The sequence below is a fragment of the Canis aureus genome, chromosome 23, assembly GCF_053574225.1.
Source record: "Canis aureus isolate CA01 chromosome 23, VMU_Caureus_v.1.0, whole genome shotgun sequence".
In the NCBI taxonomy this organism is placed as follows: Eukaryota; Metazoa; Chordata; class Mammalia; order Carnivora; family Canidae; genus Canis; species Canis aureus.
The window spans coordinates 13062033-13083522 of record NC_135633.1 but is presented as its reverse complement, the minus strand read 5'-3'; the positions used below and the strand labels follow the sequence as shown (position 1 = coordinate 13083522).

General features: G+C 40.1%; 1 long non-coding RNA gene across 8 annotated transcripts in view; it reads left to right on the top strand.

The window, feature by feature from the left end:
- LOC144294613 (uncharacterized) overlaps positions 1-21490 on the top strand; it is a 46552-nt gene that overhangs the window by 21194 nt on the left and 3868 nt on the right. For 2 of the 8 annotated variants that reach the window (XR_013361978.1, XR_013361983.1), the window contains 3 exons: positions 9149-9276; positions 10273-10631; positions 13431-14948. The exons of 1 other annotated variant lie outside the window; for it this stretch is intronic. This is a non-coding gene — a long non-coding RNA (uncharacterized LOC144294613). Of the gene's footprint in view, positions 1-9148; positions 9277-10272; positions 10632-13430; positions 14949-16174; positions 16925-17299; positions 17506-21490 lie in introns of those variants that run through there. 5 more of the 8 variants (XR_013361972.1, XR_013361979.1, XR_013361980.1 and 2 more) reach the window with 5 other exon arrangements.

Genomic DNA, 21490 nt, shown 5'->3' with positions numbered 1-21490 from the left:
TCAGGATATTGATCTATTGTTATTGATTTTGGGAGGGGTCCTCTCTACCTCTTGGATATGAATGCCTGTTTCCTTCCCCAGATTAGGGAAGTTCTCAGCTATGATTTGCTCAAATATACCTCTGCCCTTTCTTTCTCCCCATCCTCAGGCACTCCAATAATTCTGATGTTAGTTCTTTTTACAGTATCACTGATTTCTCGAAGCCTCTCCTCATGAGCTAGCAGTTGTTTCTCTCTTTTCCTCAGCTTCCTTCCTTTCCATCAACTTGTCTTCTATGTTACTTAACTCTCTCTTCTGCTTCATTTACCCTAGCTGTTAAGAGTATCCAATTTAGACTGCATCTCAGAGTATTTTTAATTTTGGCCTGATTAGATCTCATTTCTGCACTAAGAGATTCTCTAGTGTCTTTTATGCTTTTTTTGAGCCCAGCTAGTAACTTTATAATTGTTATCCTGAATTCCATCTCTGACATTTTATTTAAACCCATATCGATTAGATCTGTGGCAGAGTATTATCTCTGTTTTTTTATTTGTTTTTATTTAAGTTTTATTTGCCAACATATAGTATAACACCCAGTGCTCATCCCATCAAGTGCCCTCCTTAGTGACTGGTTCTTTCTTTTGTTGTGAATTCCTCCTTCTAGTCATTTTGTCCAAAGAAGAATGGATGAATGAGTGAACAGAATAAAAAATATGAACCATGACCCAACCAAAATACACAGTAGACAAATCCGATGAGGTCAGAAAGCAAAACAAAAAAGCAAAAGAGAAAAAAGAAAGAAAAAAAAAGGGAGGGAAGAGAATATAATTTCACAGGGTGGACATAATAGGGTAATCTCCTTGTTCCTGAGTTATTTTGTGTGTTAGAAGGTACTAAATCCAAAAAAATCCAAAAAAAAAAAGGAAGGTACTAAATCCCAAAACTGTAAACTGTAAAAAAAAGCAATACACACACACACACACACACACACACAAATAGAATTGAATGTAGTGGAAGGAAGTATATATAGTAGGAAGGAAGTATATATATATATAGGAATGTAGTGAAAATGAAGTATATATCTATAAAATATAAATGTAAAAATGGAAGTTAAAAAAGACTTAAAGTTGATAAATAAGAAACTAGTGAAAAGGGAAAAAAGAAAGAAATGGAATTTTTTTAAAAATATTTTATTTATTTATTCATGAGAAACACACACAGAGAGAGGCAGAGACATAGGCAGAGGGAGAAGCAGGCTCCATGCAGGGAGCCCGATATGGGACTCAATCCTGGGACTCCAGGATCACAACCTGAGCTGAAGGCAGGCACTCAACCACTGAGCTACCCAGGCTTCCCAGAAATGGAAAATTTTAAATTGAAAGGTAAATGAATCATGAGAAAAGAAAAAAAAAAAAACCTTGAATTCTATATACTATTTTCCCCTAATGCTGGGATTTTCGTGGGGTCTGTAAATTTGTTGTGCACCTGTTCTTCCAGTCAGTCTTCTGGAGGAAGGGCCTACTTCATTGCTTCTCATGTGTCTTTGCCTGGGTGGAACTGTACCAGCCCTTGCCAGGGGGCCAGGCTCAGTGTAAGCTAGTCCTCAGTGTGGCTTTTGTTCCTTGAAGGCTTTCTGTGCCTCTTTAGAGGATCCAAATATAAATGGCCATGCCCTGATCTCCAGCGCCAGAGCAGAAAGGTCACAGTTCCCTCTCTTCAGTAAATCTTAAGGGATAAGTGGTCTTCACTTTTGAGTGTGCCATGGTCTGCAGACTCCTGCGGTGCTTGCCCACACCAGTCCTCCTAGGAAAGTCAGAGTGTCTCGCCTTACTGTACTTTGTAGGGTGCTGACACTGAGAGCAGTCACTGGGTCGTGTGCACACCTACTCTACCGCTCCTGGGGGATAACAGAAGGTCCCCTTGTTCCACTTCTCCACAGGTTCTCCAGGTGGAGAGCAGTCACCCCGTTTGCCCAGCTCTGGGTCTATGGTGAACCAAGTTGAGAGCCCCCTCCTGGGCTCACTGACCCCAACCAGTTTCCCCACTCAACCGCTTAGACACTCCAACAGCTCAGGCACCCCTGTTAATTCTGTGGCTCCATGGATTCTGAGACCACACCGCCTCGCCTAGAATTCTGCCGATTTCACCATCTGACCCCCTTTCAGGGAGGATGTCTCTCACTGGAGCAGATTTCTAAGGGCTCCAGTTTTGCCGTCCAGAGCTTTATCACTTTCCAGTAGCCAGCTTTTGAAGGCTGCCTCCCTTCTGCAATTTATCTTCTCATATCTCCCCTCAGATTCACTTCTCTGCAACTCCTACCTTGCAAAAAGTGGTCATTTTTCTACTTGCAGAGTTCCAGATATTCTTTTCTTACATCCTAGGTTGAATTCATGAGTCTTCAGAATGCTTTGGTAGTTATCTAGCTAAATTCAAGGGACCAGCTGAAATGAGCTTTCCCACTCTTCTGCCATCTTGCTACCTCCCTCTGAAAAAAATATTTTACTAGAACCACAAGTTTTTCTTCTTTCTGGAGATGTAATATTCATGCTGGTCCATATTATGACTAAAAGTGGTGATAGTTGCATGATCACCAATTTTTCTTTAATTGATGAGAAATAATAAAATAATAATAAAACAATTTATTTTGTTTTTCTATTCACTTGGATTCAGCATAGCACCTAATGATCCTAATAATAGCAACCATAATAATTATAATTGTTGTTACTATTTCATACAAGGTATTATATTTTCCCTTACTGATGATGAAATCTAGAGTGGAAAGGTGAAGCAGCTTCTTTTTTTCTTAAGGTTTTATTTATTTATTCATGAGAGACATAGAGACACAGGCAGAGGGAGAAGCAGGCTCCATGCAGGGAGCCCAATGTGGGACTCCATCCTGGGACTCCAGGATCAAGCCCTGAGCCAAAGGCAGATGCTTAATCGCTGAGCCACTCAGGTGTTCCAGTGAAGCAACTTTTTGAAAATTACCCTCATGTTGCAGCTGGGCTTAGAAGCTAGATCTTTGCTCTAAACCTAAATTCTTATTATTAATGAAATTCTCTAAAGTTTGGGTCAAGAGTTTTGTTATGTAAATCTTACAAGTAAAATATCTTTAGTCATGGCTCATTCTAATTTGAGCTGTGTTCTGCTCCCAGAAACTGTATCCCAGGACCATTCATGCCAGGGAGTGGGTTACATAGAGATTTGTATTTGAATATTACTATGTCCGTTGTTCTGTGAGAGAATACTTGAACTAATAAAGTGGGAGCTAAAGATCCAATGTGGAGAGAACTAACACATTGTGTTATTTTCTTTTCCATTCTTCTACCAATTCAATTTCATGGTTATATAAAATGACACACTTTGATTAATATGGTATTAAGATAAGTAGTTAGTAGATAAAAGGAAGCACAGAAATCTTGCCTGTAGATAAAAAAAAATCATAGAAGGCTTCCTGAAGGAAGTTGACCTTGACCAGTGAGATGAAGGAAAAAATATATATATTGTGAAAACTCTGACAGTCTAGAGTTAGTTCCCCAAACTCATAGTGCATCAGAATCACCTGAGGAGCAGAGTAACTATTCAATGTTCAGACCTGATTCCAGGAGATTCAGATGAAGTTGGGATAGGGTGGGGCCTGGGATTACATGTCTTTATCAATATCCAAATAAGGAGGAGAGGCAACATGGCAGAAGAATATGAGTCTTCATTTCATCTGGTCCCCCAAACTTACCTACATAACTTTCTTTTTTTAAAAAAAATATTTTGCTTATTTATTCATGAGAGACACATGGAAAGAGAGAGAGGCAGACACACAGGCAGAGGGAGAAGCAGGCTCCATGCAGGGAGTCCGACGCGGGACTCGATCCCGGGTCTCCAGGATCACACCCTGGGCCGAAGGCAGGTGCTAAACCACTGAGCCACCCAGGGATCCCCCCTACATAACTTTCAAACCATCTTGAACACCTATGAATTCAACCTGAGAGTAAAGGGAGAACAGCCAAAATGCTACAGAAAGAAAACTGATCGCTTCTTACAAAGCTAAAAATTTCAAATATTTTTCTTTTTTCTTTCCTTAACTATAATATTTTATTAACTCTTCCTTTTTAAGTTTTTTCCTTTTTTTGACTTTTATATTTTTACAATTATATCTCATAGATATATTCTTCTTTTTTGGCTTCCTTTCAACATATTCAATTTAATTTTTGTAGATGTATAAGTCATGTGTTTTTTGTCTTGTTTTATAATTTTGGAATTTTGTACCTTCTAACATACGAACTAAAATACACTTAGAACTAAGTGGAGCACTGTGTTGGTCCACTTTGTGAGATTATATTCTCTCTTCCTTCCCATCCTGCCCTCCTCTTTTGTCTTCTTGTTTTTGTTTTTGTTGTTACTGTTATTTCTCTATATAAATCTTGCTGGTTTATATAAATTTGGAATTTAGCACCTTCTAACATACAGAACAAAATACACTCAGAAACAAGAGGATCACCTTCTTGGTCCACTCTGTGAGACTATATTCTCTCTCTCCCACCACTTCCAACCCTCCCCTTTTTCAAATTATTACTATTTTTTAAATTTGTTTTTCACTTTTGTGGTCTTTTCCCCCCTTTTTCTTTATTTTCTGGTCTCTGATTTCTTCAGAATTGTCTAGGGTGTATTTTACTTAGGTTGTAGTTGATATTTTTGACTCTGCACTGAACAAAGTGACTAGAAGAAAGAATTCACTACAAAAGAAAGAACAAGAAGTAATATTCTCTGCCACAGATCTAATGGATATGGATTTAAGTAGCATATCAGAGATACAATTCAAGGGTACAATTATAAAATTACTGGTCGTTCTTGAAAAAAGCATAAAGGACTCTAGGGGTTCACTTACTGCAGAGTTGAGATCTAATCAGGTCAAAATTAAAAATACTTTAACTGAGATGCAATCTAAACTGGATGATCTAACTGCTAGGGTTAATGAGGTAGAAGAGAGAGTGAGTGACATAGAAGACAAGTTGATGAAAAGGAAGGAAGCTGAGGACAAAAGAGAAGAACAATTAACAATCCATGAGGAGAGGCTTTGGGAAATAAGTGACAATTTGAGAAGGAATAATATTCATCTTATTGAGATTACAGAAGATATGGGGAGAGAGAGAGAGAGAGAGCCACAAAGTATAGTTGAACAAATCATAACTGAGAGCTTTCCTAATCTGGGGAAGGAAACAGGCATTAATATCCAAGAGATAGAGAAGACTCCCCCCCACCCCCCGCCAAAAAAAATCAAGAAAAACTGATCAACACCATAAAAAGACTCTATTGTCTCTAGGAAAGAGAGTGTCATTATTTTCAAAGGACACAGTTTTTGGCCATGGGCAGAAAAATGAATCAGGAAGCCAGAGAAAGTGCAGTGGCTAACACTGTGAACCAGAGAACTTATGACAATATTTTTTTAGATTTTATTTATTTATTTGAGAGAGAGAGAGAGAGTACAAGCAGGGTGAGTAGCAGAGGGAGAGGGAGAAGCAGGTTCCCCCTGAGCAGGGAGCCAGACGTGGGGCATTATATAGAACATGTTATGTCAATATCACATGTATTTCTTGAATTTCTTAAATTATACTATGGGAGTATTTGAGCATTTAATTCAGCTGAAGGGTGTTTTTCAAAGAAGTGTAGGGTTTTCACTTGGAATTTATATAATGGATATATATGCTTAAGTTTGATAAAGGTGTGTTGGAAGATGTACATTGCCATGCTATTTCTAATAGCAAGAAAAAAGAAACAATATAATAATTATTAATAGGTGAAATATGGTACATAAAACATTAATACTATACAAGAACTAAAAATAAGATACAGATCTAAATTATAAATGAAAAATGAAAAATACAAAACTACAAAACTACATAGAATGATCCTATTTATGTTAAAAAATATATATAATAAATATTTCAGTTTTCTAGTTGTGCAAAGAAAAACATTTCTGAAAGGAGACCAAAAATCCCTCTGAGGTATGGGATTGAGGAAATGAATCGGGAAATAAGAACTTCTATTTCCTTTTCTACATTCTCTGTACTTTTAAATTCTTGCTTTGAATTTGGCTTTTAAAATAAAAATACTTTCAATTGCATAAAAATAGTACAGTTTTATTATAGAGTATTAAAATTTTCAAGTTTTCCTTAAAACAGAATTTCCTACTTGAAGGACATCAGTAGGGATTCAAAGTATATTTATCCTCCCTGGGTGATCATATTGGTGCAGAACAGTTGTCATACATATGGAACCACCGATTACAGTGTGCTAAGGACAGGCAGCCATGGCTTTCCTCTGGGATAGAAAAACTCTCTGAAAAATGCAAGCAATATGACCAAGTTCAATTCCACACCATAGGAATCTGAAGAACCATAAACACAGAACTAAAACAGCTTTTGCCTTTAACTTTCCCACTATAATGCTAAGTATTCCCATAGGCAACATGATTGCCTATTTCATTTTTTGACTGACCTTAGAGAAATAAAATGCATTAGCATAGAAACTGTATGTAATCATACACATACAGCATAAAGAACTACAGATATTAATAGAACCATGTTAGTCATGACCCCACTATCACTTACTTTACCCAACTTTAAGGATTCTCTTACAGGGATGCCTGGGTGGCTCAGTGGTTGAGTGTCTGCCTTCGGCTCAGGGCATGATCCCGGAGTTCCAGGATCGAGTCCCATGTTGGCTCCCTGCATGGAGCCTGCTTCTCCCTCTGCCTATGTCTTTGCCTCTCTCTCTGTGTGTCTCTCATGAATAAATAAATAAAATCAAAAAAAAAAAAAAAAGGATTCTCTTACCAGTTCATTGATGTATTGCTTAGCTAAGGATAAAATTGCTCTGATTTTCTAGACACACATCAGCTAGGGGTTAGGGTAGGTGGCCAGAGTGCAGGTAGGTGGTGAGAAAGGCAGCAACAGAGAATGAAATTTACTTCATATCTTCTATGATTCAGATGGAAATACTATAGATAATTAAGAATTTACTATTGTCAAACTAAACATCTTACTATAGATCTGGTATTTTCATATTATTATATAGTCTTCAATGTTTGGAAAGTTTTTAATTTGAAAATGTGGTTAATCACTTATAAGAAAGTCTCATGAAAAATAAAAAGTAAAACAAAGCATACTCAAAATAATCCCAAACAATTAACAAAATGTGTAGAAAGTAGCAATAGTTCTCAATGAGCCTGTATGAAATTCAAAGAGATTAAGCATTCAGTACAATTTAGTATTTCAGTGCTATCCCCTGAGCTTCTAGAGCATACACCACTTAGTTGAAAAGTCTGTGCTGAAGTTCTCTGTGCCACATATTTTGCCTGACATTAAGGGTAGAGGTAAAGGATGCCATCCTTACCCTTTGAGAGTTTCGGCTCATGTGCCTAGTGTAGTTCGTACCACATCATGTTATGGCTCACTGTCATCCTTATATCTTAAGGATGCAGGTCTTATTCACATTGGTTCACTGTATCTAGCACAGTATTCAATTTAATTGCAGCAAAAAGTTAAAAAGGTAATTTTTTAACTGTAATGTGATCAGGGAAATAAAGAAAAATGTGAGATTAGATGAAAAAGAATCAGAATTGGTGAACTGAACAACCATTTCCTGATTGTCATGTGCCAAATATCCTTCCAGGGAATTTGTATGTGTTCCTTTTGTTTAATCCTCACCCCAAGCCTGTGAGGCAGAAAGGAATCTAACCTTACTAAGTCTTATTACCAAGGTTAATGCCTCACTTCCGTCCAAGCCCTCCTCCCTACTGCAGCCAGGTGACCCAGTCTGTTCACTCTATGGTTCAACCCTTCTGTGGCTTTCCACTGTCCTGGGAATAATGTCTGAAACCCTCAACTGACTTTCAGGAGCTCTGGGACCTGGAGCATTCCCACGCCTCCAGCCTCATTTCTTTTCTTTTTTTTAAAGATTTATTTATTTATTTATTCATCTCTCTCTCTCTCTCTCTCTCTCTCTCTCTCACACACACACACACACACACACACACACACACACACACACACGCAGAGACGCAGGCAGAGGAAGAAGCAGGCTCCATGCAGGGAGCCCGGCGTGGGACTCCATTCTGGGACTGCAGGGTCACGCCCTGGGCTGCAGGCGGCCCTAAACTGCTGAGCTACCTGGGCTGCCCTCCAGCCTCATTTTTTGCCACTCTTTCGCCTGCTTGCCTGCCTGCCTTCTCTCTCTGTCTCTCTCTCTCTCTTTTTCTGTAATGCATTCCCTTCAGTTTCTTGAGCACACACCACACATTGTTTCCTTTTTTTTTTTATCTTGGCCTTCCCACAGGCTATGTTCTCCATCTAGAATGCTTTTTTCCCCCTCTGTTCTCAAAAAATGTTAAATGAATGAATGAATGAATGAATGAAGTGAATGAAGGGATATTGGAGAAAAGTCAGTGTAGGATCCTGTTCAGGGAAAAGATTAGGAGTAGTAAAGTGATTAGGGAAATAATCACAAAACAATGATAATAGATAGATTGCTTGAGGTTTAAGCCAATCACAAGACGTAGCACATTAGCACCCACATCTTGGTTTCTTCTCTTCATCAGTTCATGCTCTTCCTTCAAGCCTCATCATTAGTGCCACTTTCTCTAGGAAGCTTTTTAACCCCAGAGGTGGTTAAATCCTCTTGCTATCTGCCTGATGACTATAATGCTCATCATACCTGACTGAGGCTTTGAGAGCAGGGTCATCCCGTTCTTGGTTGCTTCTCCATCCCTAGCACATAGCATTGTGATGATTGTACAGAGGCTACTCTCTCCATATACACTGATTTGAACTATAGGCAATTGCTCTGGGACAATAGTTGGTTTGTGTTTCTCATTGGTTCTGCTGTTTTGATTTTTTGGCCATTAGTTTCTTTTATGTAGCATTATTAGATGGTTAGAGATTTTATAAATTCCCTGCCTATTCTTCCAGATGAGTACAACTGGTCAACAGCGGGGCTTTTGTCGAATACTACATGATACTATCTAATTAAACAATAGGATTAGAAACAATCATCCTGATTCTTTAAGTGTCCCCGTGGGCACATGCTTGTATTACACATATGTTTATTTTCCATTCTTTTACCTTTCCTCCTCCCCTTCCCCTTTGCCTAATTACTATCTTTCTTTTTCTCTCAGCAGAACTATCACTTCAGACAGTAGGTGCGTATACTCTCTAGAGGACAGCTGCATCATGAGTATCAAGGAAAAGAATACCTGGCCCATAGTAGGATCTCAACATTGAATGAATGAGTGAATAAATAAAGGTGTGTTGAGAGGTAGAATAGCAAGATAGGAGATCATTCAATGAAAAGATCAAGAGTAAAGAGATGAGGGAATCGATAACCTATGATAATAGTTGTGTTCTTTGACATTTAAGCTGATCGAAAGATGCAGCACTCAGATATTGGTTTCTAAAAACTTCTCCAACCAAATGAAGCAGGAATCCTTGCAGAAATGGCTGATTCTAGGATTGGGGAAGGGAGAGTACAAGATGAGTCGAGTTTCATGTAGATCCAGAAAGTAAGCAAGTGCTCATGTGGCCCTAAGTGTGGGCAGAACTTAGTGACTCTCACCTAACAGAATATGGAAAGAGAACAGAGGAGCCTCACGGCTAATACCTTAACCAAGCACTTATGGTTAATATCACCAGAAATACGTGTTATTATCTTGGATTCCCTGACACGATTGAAGAGAAGTATCTCTTCTGGGATATTCCTCCCTCAAGATCCATCACCTCTATCTAATTGTGAGAAAACACCTAACTTAAATTGGGGGGACAATGTAAGAAATACCTGACCAGTATATTTAAAAGTATCAAGGTCATGACAAACAAGGAAATACTGAAAGAGTCAGAAGGGACCAAATGCAATGTGTTGTCCTGAAACAGAAAGATATTAGTGGAGAAAGGGGGTGAAATCTGAATAATTTTATACTAGAGTTAATTTTATTGCAACAATGATAAATTTCTTAATTTTGGTAAATGGATGGTGGTTATAAAATTGATAAATCCAGGAGAAACTGGGATAGGATATATAGGAACTGTTTGTACAACTTTACATTTCTGTATATCTAAATTTATTTAAAAGTTAAAAAAATTTTTTTAAAGATTCCAACAAAGCTTGGCTGTAGCGTCCATTTAGAAGGAGAGTAGGAAGGGAGGAAGGAGGCTAGTCTGACTTGGGGTTCATGAAACGTTGCTCCTCTAGCAGTGCCTATATAATGATACCCCTATCTGCATTGTGTTTTGAATTCTATGAAAGGACTTGACACCCTTAAGCTCACTTGACCGTCTCCATCAAGAGAAAGGATAGCCAAGGAAGATGCTTAAGAACATAGGGACTAAAGTGAGCCTCTCCACAGGACCTTGGGTTAAAATAAATAATTCCACATTGAATGCTTGGGATTCGGCATCTGTAGAGACCAAGGTGTGGACTCCAGAGGGAACTATTCTTGAAGAAGACTGTGACATCATTAATTCATTAATTAATACACACCAAGGAAGGAATCTGACAGGGATGGCAGCCCAGTCCAGAAAACGGATACCAAAACACCATGAATCTGTCAGCATGTGTGCAGTGGGGAACGGGGGATGGCGGCCCAAGCTGTGTCTCATACTCAGGTAATGGATCTTCTCTTTGGTAAAGATCAATGCCTTAGGCTGCCTTAGGTCCTTTGTTCAGATTCTGTTCAGTCTGTAAAAGGTAATTAAGGCTCAAAGAAAAGATACTGATTACTCTTGTATTTAGCATCGTGCTAGAAAGTTTAACAGCTTGATGCTTTTTAATTATTTCCAAACATGATGAAGTAGGAATTTTCCTCTCGGTTACATGGGGGAATCAGAGACCTATACAGAGAGGTTAAGCCACAAACCTGGTTACATAGTAAGTGGCAGAGTGGGCATCAGATCCAGGTGTGTCTGCTGCTCTGGCCCACTTTGATTCCAGCCCCAGATGGTCAGTACCCAGGGAAATGCCCTCAGCCCCCCTGTGCTCTTTAACCATCCAACCTGATGGTAGGATGTTGGGAACTGGCCAGAACCGGCTGACCACCCTCTGGGGTTGCCTGATGGAGCACTCATTGTTTAATGGCAGAAATCCCATGTACCTTTTGAAGACAAGCAGCCCTGTACTGAATGGACAAGCGGTGACTCCCTAATATCCACTTCCCCTTCTCTTGTCAGTTCTCCTGAGATTTGTTCGGTATTAATGCCAACCCTACCCAGCCCAGCCCTTTTGGCTAAAACTGACCCTACTGCTGGCCTTTAAGACAGGACATGTGATTCAGATGAGGGTAACTCTGCTCTGTGGCCCCAGAGTTTGATGGAGGGATGGGCATGCTATCAAAATTGCATCAAAGAGCCTGAGGGTTCATTTGCTGGGAGCCTCTGGGAAATATACCTCTTTGCTCTTCAGAGGGCATATTAGAAACTTTCATTTTTTTCTGTAATAGGAATAAGGAAGTATGTATCACAGAGTATGGGTGAGGAAGCATTGCCAGTAATCACTTTGCCAAAGTGAACTGGAGTCAGTTATTAGGGAAAGTTGCCTGTGGATCAGACAAGTTAAAATAAACCAAGCTTTTTGCCATTCCCACCTTCCTCGTGAGCTAATCAATTTCTTTATGACTGAATCCAGTTTATATTTTATCTTATTTACAACAAAATCACCTTCACTGACAACTTCCAAACTTAACTTTTAGGAACGTTACCCAGTAAGTAGGTAACCATATAATTTATTGTAAAATCAGAAGTTTTTTCAGGGACTATGGAAGCTATTAATAATTACAGAGGAGAAAAAAAAATAATTACAGAGGAGTGACCGGGGTAAACCAGGACCATCCTGAACAGACTCAGAGATGTGGTCACTGTACAATCGAGGCATATGCTAGCTACAATTCTGTCAATGAAAAAACTGTGAGACTTTGGGCAGTTGATTCTAGATTTCTGGATATCAGTTTTTTTTCCAGTTTATTATTTATTTATTTTTCATTTTTAAAGATTTATTTATTTATTCATGAGAGACACAGAGAGAGAGAGTGGATATCAGTTTTTACAGTATGTTAAATGAAATATGACATTCTTTGAGTTTAGGTTATTTGTTTCTAGTCTGTAATATCCTGAGTCAGCAGGACTCACTGCTGGAAGCTCATACAGGGAGTTAAGAAATTGCTATTTCTTAGGGTTCTGAACTCTCCCCCCTACCCCACCCCACCGCCATTTCAAGCTCATTGTCTTCCATTTTATGCTTCTGCTTCAAGGTTTTGTTGTGAAGTGGGGTTTGATGTATATATTTTAAAATTTTTTAAATTTTACTTGAGAGAAAGCAAGTACGAGTGGAGGGGAAGAGCAGAGGAAGAGGGAGAGGAAGATGCAGACTCCCTGTTGAGCAGGGAGCTTGACACAGGGCTGAATCCCAGGACCCTGAGATTGTGACCTGAGCCAAAGGCAGATGCTTAACCAACTGAGCCACCCAGACGCCCCTAGGAGTTTCATGGATAAAGTGGACATGAAAACAATGGGTATTAGAGCCTTGGCAGCATGTCAGGTGGACATTTTCAGTTGCAAGTCACCAAAACCTAGGTCTAATCTCTAAAACAACCAAGAAGATTTATGACTGGTCTAATTATACAAGGTTGGAGGTGATGTGAGGCTGAGCGCAGTTAGAGATGTAGATCAAGGCTCTGACTCCATTTCTTCTTCTGTAGACTTCTGTAGACTTTTCATGTACTGGTTTCCTCCTTGGGCCGGGTCCTTTTAAGGTAGCCAAATGGCTGCCATTGTTCCAGCTTCACCCCCCAGCATGCTAGGCAGAGTAGGGAAGAATAGCTTTAACCAGGCATTCTCAGCCAAGACCTGAGATACTCACGGATTCCTTGAGCCTGCACTGAGGACAGGTCTGTGTTCTGCACCAACTGTGATAGGAGGGAAGGATTTGCCCTGATTGGCTTATTCTACTGTTTCCAGTAGACTTTGCTAATGAACAAAATACCCCAAAATTTAGTGGCTCAAAACCACAACACTGTATTGGGTCATGGTTCAGTGGGTCAGGAATTTGGGCAGGACTCAGCTGGGATGGCTCACTGTCTTCCATGTGGTATTGGGCGGGCTCAGTCATACACTTGGAGTCACTTGGCAAGTGAGCTCAGGCCTGGCTGGTCCTAGAGGATGTTGTTTGCAGCTCTGCTCCTTGTCTGGGCTGTCTGGGTTTTCTCCTCTCCAGCAAGCCAGCCTGGGCACACTATCATGCACACAGCATTCCGTGAGAGTGAGAACAGAAGCTGTAAGGCCTCTTGACATCTACCCTTGAGAACAGTGTGACAATTTCTGTCACATTATATTGGACACAACAAGTCCCCACTTCTTGATGGGAACATCTGTAAGAATTTGTGATGTTTAAAGTCTATCACATCATCTTTACAGCTGGGGGACAGGGACTCAAATCAGCCAAACCACTGAGCTCCTGAACAGAATGGACATTAAGGAGAAGACTGGCTAGAAGCTGGAGAGGAGACTAAAAGGTAGATTGCCATTAGGTTGTGAGGGGCTCTGTATGCCTTGCTAGGTGTTGGAGGAGTGCTGGAATGCTGACCTCTGTCCTTGGCCCTTCCTCTTGTGCATGTCCTCACAACGCCCTCTCTAAGTGCTATGTGTTCCAGACCCCCCGGAGGTTAATGTATCCCCTTACCAGAATACAGGGAAGCTTGTTCTGATTGTCCCAAAGTGGCCCCCAGAAGGCACCACTTTAGATAACTAGCAGCCATAGAACTGGTGTACCAGTGGTGCCACCTTACATAAATACCTTTTGAGCTCGCCCTAATGCCCCTTTGCTCTTTAAGAGCTGTGGATTGAGGTCCAGAGTGAGCAGAGAATAGCTGCGTCATGCCTGTGTTGTTCGTCTGGCATCTACCCACTGTCATAAGTTACCCTGAATAAATCTCTGTGTAGAAGCTGTGGAGTGACTTGAGTCATTTTTTGGTTTCAAAGTGCCTTTTCCGTGTGCAAGATACTTTACTGTCCCTCCTCCACCTTCTAACAGGTGGAGTTTATCTTGTGGCCTGTGCATTTTGCCATGTTTTCTGTGACAACATAATTAATGATTCTGATGCATTCCAATTAGTAAAGATGATTTAGAAGTGAGTCCTCATGGTTCTTTTTCTCAACCTGAAGATTAGGCATGAGGAATGTTTCCAGGGGGTAGGGAGTGGCTAAAGGTCCTTCATCTTGGGGAGTAGTCCTACCTTGGTTGTAACTCACAGTTCCAGGCAATGGGGAGCCACTAATGTCTTGTTCCTAATTGCAGGGCAGTTCTATTCTGAGATCCAGTGTTTAGGTGCTCACAGGAGCTCTGAAATATACTCAACACCCTCCTTTATTTCCCGCAGTGTTGTACATACGCTGCTGGTTGGGAGTTTCCGGTTTCCAGCAGCACAGTATGCCCACAAACAGTTTTTTTTTTTTTTTTCTGTTGGCCTAGCCCATGGGCCTCACACACCATTCTCGTTGTCATGGTCTCTTCCTGCTTCCTGTCCTAGACCAGGACAGCCCAGCCCATCCAGTATATTTGTACATCAACCAGGGGAATGGCCACAAGTCAATTCTCTTTCCTTCTGAAATCTCCTGCAAGCATACTGCAACTGCTATGATCTCCCATGACTAAGTGAAAACAAACATGAACATATTGACTGGGGAAGGAGAATATATCTGTGGCATCTGAGCTGCATCTCTAGTGAATATCTCCCCAAGTGCCATATTCATCTCTGCTCTTGAGCCTTAAGTGGTTTGTCCAAGAAACATGGGATTCGCCTTGTTTATGGTGAAAATAACTATCTATTGAATAAGTGAATTAATAATGTATAAATAAACAAGTGGATTAATAATGTATAAGTGAAGGAGATAACCCCGTGCAGCATACCTGAGGATGGAAAAGTTTAGGGACATGGGTAATGTTCTCTGGTAGATAACCTGTCTTCACTCAAGAGTCCTGGATCCCAGGAAGGCACCAGTGAGAGTCCTGGATCCCAGAAGGCACCAACTTAACTTGGATCCTCCCGTATACTGGGGAAGATACCTGAGCCCGTAGGAAGAGTTGGAAAGAGTGAGAACCTCTCTCCTAATGTGAGGAGGAGTAAGATTATAAGGAATCCTCTGGGAGACTAGAACAGAGCCCAGGATGAGGGTCAGGGAGAGGGGATGGATGAAGTGAACAGGGAAGAGGGAAGCCCTCTAGTACTTCCCCGGGGGCCCTCCCAAATGGAAAATCCCACCCTGGAGCCTGCAACATTTTCTGCAGGGCTCCTGGCTGTGCCTCCTTGATCAGGAGTGGCTAGTCTACAAGAAGGACTTGGAGCCTTGTGTCTCTCACTGGAGCCCAGGGCTGCTGTGACTGCTGCAACCACTGTTGCATATGAGCAGCTCTTTTCTGCTCCTGCGTCCCACTGGAGACTGCCCTTGCTCACCTCCATGTGACTAAAGGAGCCTGGGCTCAGGAGGAAAGGAAGGCTATTTACATTGAATGATTTAGTTAGAACCAGGAGCAAGGGCCACTTCTGCGTTGTGTGGCAGGCTAATCCCAGGACAGCTCCAGATGCCTGGGTTATTGAGTCTGCAGAATCCATTAGGCCTGTCAAGGTAGGGAGCAGAGGGTGGACAGTAAAAACTGTGGAAAGCAGTTAAGGGGTGTGGCCTGCCTGCAGCTTCAACAGCCGCCCTAGGACAGGGAGCTGACCTCTGGGGGAGAAGTGATAGAAGATAAGGAGGAGGGTACAGGGTGAGGTGGATCTGGGTGGCCCTCATGCCAGACTCTGGCGGACTCCTCATTGTTGCTTTTCAACCCTAACTGCCCATTGGCATCTCCTGGGACTGTGCAAAATGCTGGTACCTGGGTTTTAGCACCTCCTCCAGATTCTGATTAATTTGATCCGGCTTGTGGCCTGGGCATCAGGGTTAGCATGCTGGGGGGGGGTGGGGGGGGGCGGGGAGGAGGCTGGAAGGGAAGGGAGAGATCTTATCACTTCAGAGTAGATAGCACAGCTTCTCAGGTGAAGCAAGAGGCCAAGAGGGAAAGTTACCCACATGTATTAGTGGCAAGGAAAGGGCCACAACCCTTTATCTCTTGAGCTCCCAGGACAATTAATATTCCCATTTGCCCCTCTTCTTTCTCTTAGCAGTCATGTGGCCTTGGTCACGTGTCGTTTTCCTCACCTCTAAAGGAAGTATCATCACCTCATCTACTTACTTCCAATTATTGCTGTGAGGATGAAGGTTCATGAAGATGCTGTGCAAGCAGTGGGGGGCAGGGGGTAAGAAGGAGCAGAGCTGTGTCCCAACCCCATGGTCTCTAGTAACTTCAAAGTCGACTCAGAGCCACAGACTCCATGTGGTGGGGCTCTCGCCTACACTTCCAGGTTCAATTCCTGCCATTCCCATCTGTGTGACCATGTTCTAGATGTGGCGGCTTGTCTCTGCTCTGGAACCCTGAGTTCATCCTTCTTTCTGCCACTTCTGTCTTCCTCTCCCTGGGCTGAAAGAGCCCCCCGTTTCTCTCATGTTTGTCATGATCACGACTAACTGGACTCGCAGCGGGCTAAGCAGTGACGGCTCAGTAGGGCATTAGAAATGAGTGTGCTTGTGACTGTAAGGGAAGCAGAGCTTATAGAAAAGATGATGGGTGGCTAGTGGGGAGGTGAAAGCTTGACTTTTGCCTTGGAGGAGAGACTTGAGCATTTTCACCTCAGGTGGAGGAGCCAGCCCAGGAAACCTTATTCTGTGGGGGGTCAGGGGGTAACTAAGAGAGCTGATTCCCTGAGCATCTTCTAAATGCAAAATTCCTTTGAAGAGATAAAACATGTGACCCCCTAAGGGTCCTGGTTCTCATTTAGCTTCCTTTTTTCCCTTGTCACTTTATGGCTTTCTCTACTGTTTTGCAACTATTCCCTCATCCATCTGTGTGTAAACTGTGAGCCCCCCTGAGCAGAGGGGATGGTGTCATCATTATTGTATCCCAGGCCTGAATACAAAACATGCTGAGTGACATGGGCGTCCTGGAGCAGCATGAATGCACTCAGTGAAAGGGTGAGGAGGAGCAAGGAAAAAGAGAGGCAGCCATGGGGGTGGAGGGTTGTGTCTGTGCTGAAAGAAACTTCACCAGCTTCGTGAGTGCAGGAGCAGGAGCAGGAGCAAACTCAGCCTCTTTTTCTCTGCTGCCCCCGAGTCCTGTCTCCCCACTGGGGTATCTCACAGAGCTAAAAATCAAACACCTCCGTAATCGGACATTTTGTTTTACCAAACAGTGTTTCGAACAACACCTCAGGCTGTCTCGTGTTCTTCATAATTATTGTGAGAGCCGCAGAATATTTTATCGGTTAATGTACTGTGATTTATGTCGCTGCTTTTACCGCCCCTGTTGTTGGACCTTCCGGATGTTGTCAATTTCTGCTGTTAACCTAGAGGCTGCTACAGTGAAGAGCAGCACCCTCCTTGTGAATTACCTCCTCCTGTAAGTTACAAGGGATGAAAGTGCTGTGTTTGGGCATGAACCTTTTTATGGTTTTCAGTACATACTACCATATTCCTGTTTTGTACCCCCTGTCAAAAGTTTCATCAGTTTCAGAGTAAACAATGGTGCTAGTGTTATATCACATCTTCCCTGCCGAGTTAAAGATATAAAAACATACTTTGTTGTTTAATTTGAAATATGTTACAGGTTGAACCCTTTCCCCTCTGTTCTTACTATGTGTACTTTGTACTGTTTATGTTATTTGCCATTTATGAGGTATTGATGATACTGACATATATTAAATTAAAATTTTTATATATTAAAAAAATTAAAATTTTTTATATATTATAACTAATAATCCACTTCTCTAACATTTGAGCGAAATAGTTTTTGTTGATTCCTTTTTCACTATAATTAGTTGGTTCTTGTACTGAGGTCTTATATTGGTCTTTTCCTTTTAGGATTCTTTGAAAGAGAAACTATTATCTGAGTAAACATGTAAAAACGCTCAATTTCTTACATGCAACTTATGATCATTAAGTTATTTATAAGATTTGTAATTTTAAACTGTACTTTAGATATAATTAGATGTTTCCTCAAACTGTAATCTAGTGCAGTTTAGAGTCTATATGTCAGATATACAGGGAACATTCTTATTCAAAGGGAGGGAAGGCGTCTTATCCTAAAGTGCATTTCTACAGCAAGCACATTATTCTTAATGACTTTGCATGTTGTTTTGTAGCTTTATGATGGTGAATGACTACAATGGAGATTATGACTACAGAAAGGCTAATGCTCTCCAGAGCAGGACCCCATTGTGATTATTTTGGGCTTAAGACACTTGCATTCATGGGCTTCTCCTCCATTAAAAAAGATTAGAATTTTTTTTCATATTTTTTGATAATGGTGAGATATAAATTTGGGTGGATTCATTATATAATTCCCCTTTTCTTATTTTAAAACACCTTAATTAAAATATTTTTATGGGCCACTAATCTGTACCTAGTGTGTCTAATGGATTAATCACCCTTCTCCCAAAGTCACCCCTTAGCACTACTTAACTTTATCTATCTACCTATTTATCTAAACAATTGAGTCTACTTCTTGCCTTTTCATTCAGTTCCACAGATGTACATTTCTATCTATATCAGAATCACAGTATTTTAACAATTATTGTTTTTTTTAAAAAATATGTCCTGATAGCTGTTAGATTTGATTTATACCCTGGAGTTCATTTTAAATTCCTTAAACACTTATTTCCTAAATGAACTTTTATCTCCTACATTTATAATAATAATAATAATAATAATAATAATAATAATCCCTGTTGAAGTTGCATTGTGTTTGTAAGTTATTACAAAAAGATATAACATCGTTATAAAGGTAAAGTTTGATATTCTGTTGCGGAATCAGTACTATGACCATGATACACAGTGGATTCTAAAGGAATCAAGAGAGAGGCAAGAAATAGAATAAAGAAGAACCTGTAGTCTCTTCGGGTGAGCTGCCAACTAGGGGTGCTCAATAAGTCTGGGACACAGACTCCTGTAAGTCCTCATAGTTCCAGAAGAATGTTGTTAACCAGCACTGGAGGACAAGTGCAAATTTATTTTTCTGATTAAGGGAATAGGAATGTCCTTAGGCAGAGATTGAAGACCATCCTTTGGCCAAACCTTCCTTCTCCTAATCTGGCATCCTAATGTGGCTATGATAGCCCTCAGTATCATATTACTTATGAGTGAGTTTAAACAAGAACAAAATTATTTTATGTCATTATCCTCAGGACCAATAAATCATGATAGGAACAGAGAAAAGAGATCAATGGGTGGAGGCTGACCAAACTGGATCCACTTTGGATCATCACTCATGATCAAGTAATTTTTTCTCCTTTTTGTCTGATTTTATGTTTCCTTATAATTTTCTAAGTTTATAGTTTTCTAATATGAAAGCCAGCCATTTTAGGATAGATTTGCAAAATCCAGAGGCCTCCAAGTCCGAGTCTTTAATGATGAAAATTCACAAGTACCATAATTCAAACTAAAGGCTTACAGCTGTTGTCTGTTATGAATGGACATAACTCTAATATGATGGCCATTAAAGTAAGTTGAATGACTTTAACGTAGAGAGAATTTGGATGTATACCATGTTTAATAAATCATATACAGAGGTTACACTTGGCAGGCTGTTTCCCTTTATGAATCATGAAAAAGACCTAGGCTGAGAAGATTTCAGTGCCTCCAAGAAAAAAGATGAAAGATATGTGATTTGAAACTGCAAACTTTCAAAGTTTCAAAGAGAGTGTTTTACTTCAGCTTCCACATTATGAGGCACATTAGGGCACTGTGTTGGAAAATTTGCTGTGGTTCTATGCCTGCCTACTCTTCATACCCAGAAGTATACAATTATATCTTTATTTACTCAAAGAAGACTTTCTCATTCAAAAAAATCTAATAATGACCTGTATACTTACTGGGGCATAATACATGAGTTTCCAACACTGATTAATGTTGGTTAGTATATGTATATCAACAACAACAAAATCATCAGTATTTGTGGGAACTCAGCAGATTCAAAAAGAGCAGCCAAACTGAATAAATGGAGAAAACTTCCCTTAATAAAGTAGGAAATTCAGTTTAAGTTAATCATGAACTGTTCATGATCCCTGACATCAACTACTTGGAAATTTAAACCCAGGCCAATAAAAATTCTTGTTTGTTGAGTACCAATGAATACAAACTAAAAATTTTAAAAATCACAAAATACACATGAAAAAAATCATCGTAAGTAAGAGTCATCAGAAAAAAAGAACCCAAAGGATCAGACCCACAAAGAATGCAGATACAGAAATTATTGCTTCAAAACAAATTTATCCAATATTTAAAAATAAATTTAAAAAATGATGTTAAGAGTTTTATTAGTCATCTTGGGATACCATAACAAAATGCCACAGTCTGGTTAGTTTAAACAACAGAAATTTATTTTCTCAAGTGTTCAGGTTGCTGGGAACTTCAAAATCAAAGTGTATGCTAATCTGGTTCCTGGTGAGAGCTTTCTTCCTGGTTTGCAGACAGCACCTTGCTGTGTCCTCACATGGCAGAGAGAGTGAACTCTGGTGTTTCTGGTGTTCAGGCAACAACCCTATCAGATTAGGGACTTTTATCTCATGCCCTCAATTTAACCTTCATCACCTTTATTTAGGCCTTCTCCCTAAATAAAATCCTATTGGTGGTTACACGTTCACCATGTGAATTTGCAACAGCAAAACCCCACAATAATTAAAACTAAGAGAAAAAAAAAAAGAAAAACCAAAACCCAAGGATGGGTAAAATAGAGTATAAAGAATGAAGATAGAATTGGTTATCTGGAAGACAAATTTAAAGAAATTCTTTAGACTCAGTAGAGTAACAAATAGAAAATACTGTAAAGGTTAAGAAGTTTGGGAGATAGAGTGACATTTAGTAGGTAACTAATCAAGTACCAAGAGGAGAGGATAGAGAAGGTAGATGAGGAGCAATACTGGGATGTTAATGGATGTGAATTTTCCAGAACTCATAAAAGTTCATTATCTTTACATCAAGAAGTCTTAGGAATCCCAAAGAGGATCAATAAAAAGAAGTTAACATAGACACACTGTAGCAAAATTGTGAAAGACCAAAGACAAAGAAAAGATCTTGAAAGCAACCAGAGAGAAAATACAGATGACTTCCAAACAAATACCACTTAACTGATAGCTGATTTTGTAACAGTAGCAGTGAAAGCCAGAAGATGGTACACTAGTATCTTCAGTGTTAGAGGAGACTAAAATTTCAACCTGTGTGTGTCTGCAAGCATGTGTTCAAAGGGTAAATTAAATATTTCAAAAAAATATATAAAGAAAACAGCACATTTATCATAAATAGAAACTCTATTAAGAATATCTTAAATCCAAGTTTTTTTTCTTTTATAATTACAGAGTATGATATATTAAGGGTCAGTGAAATCAATT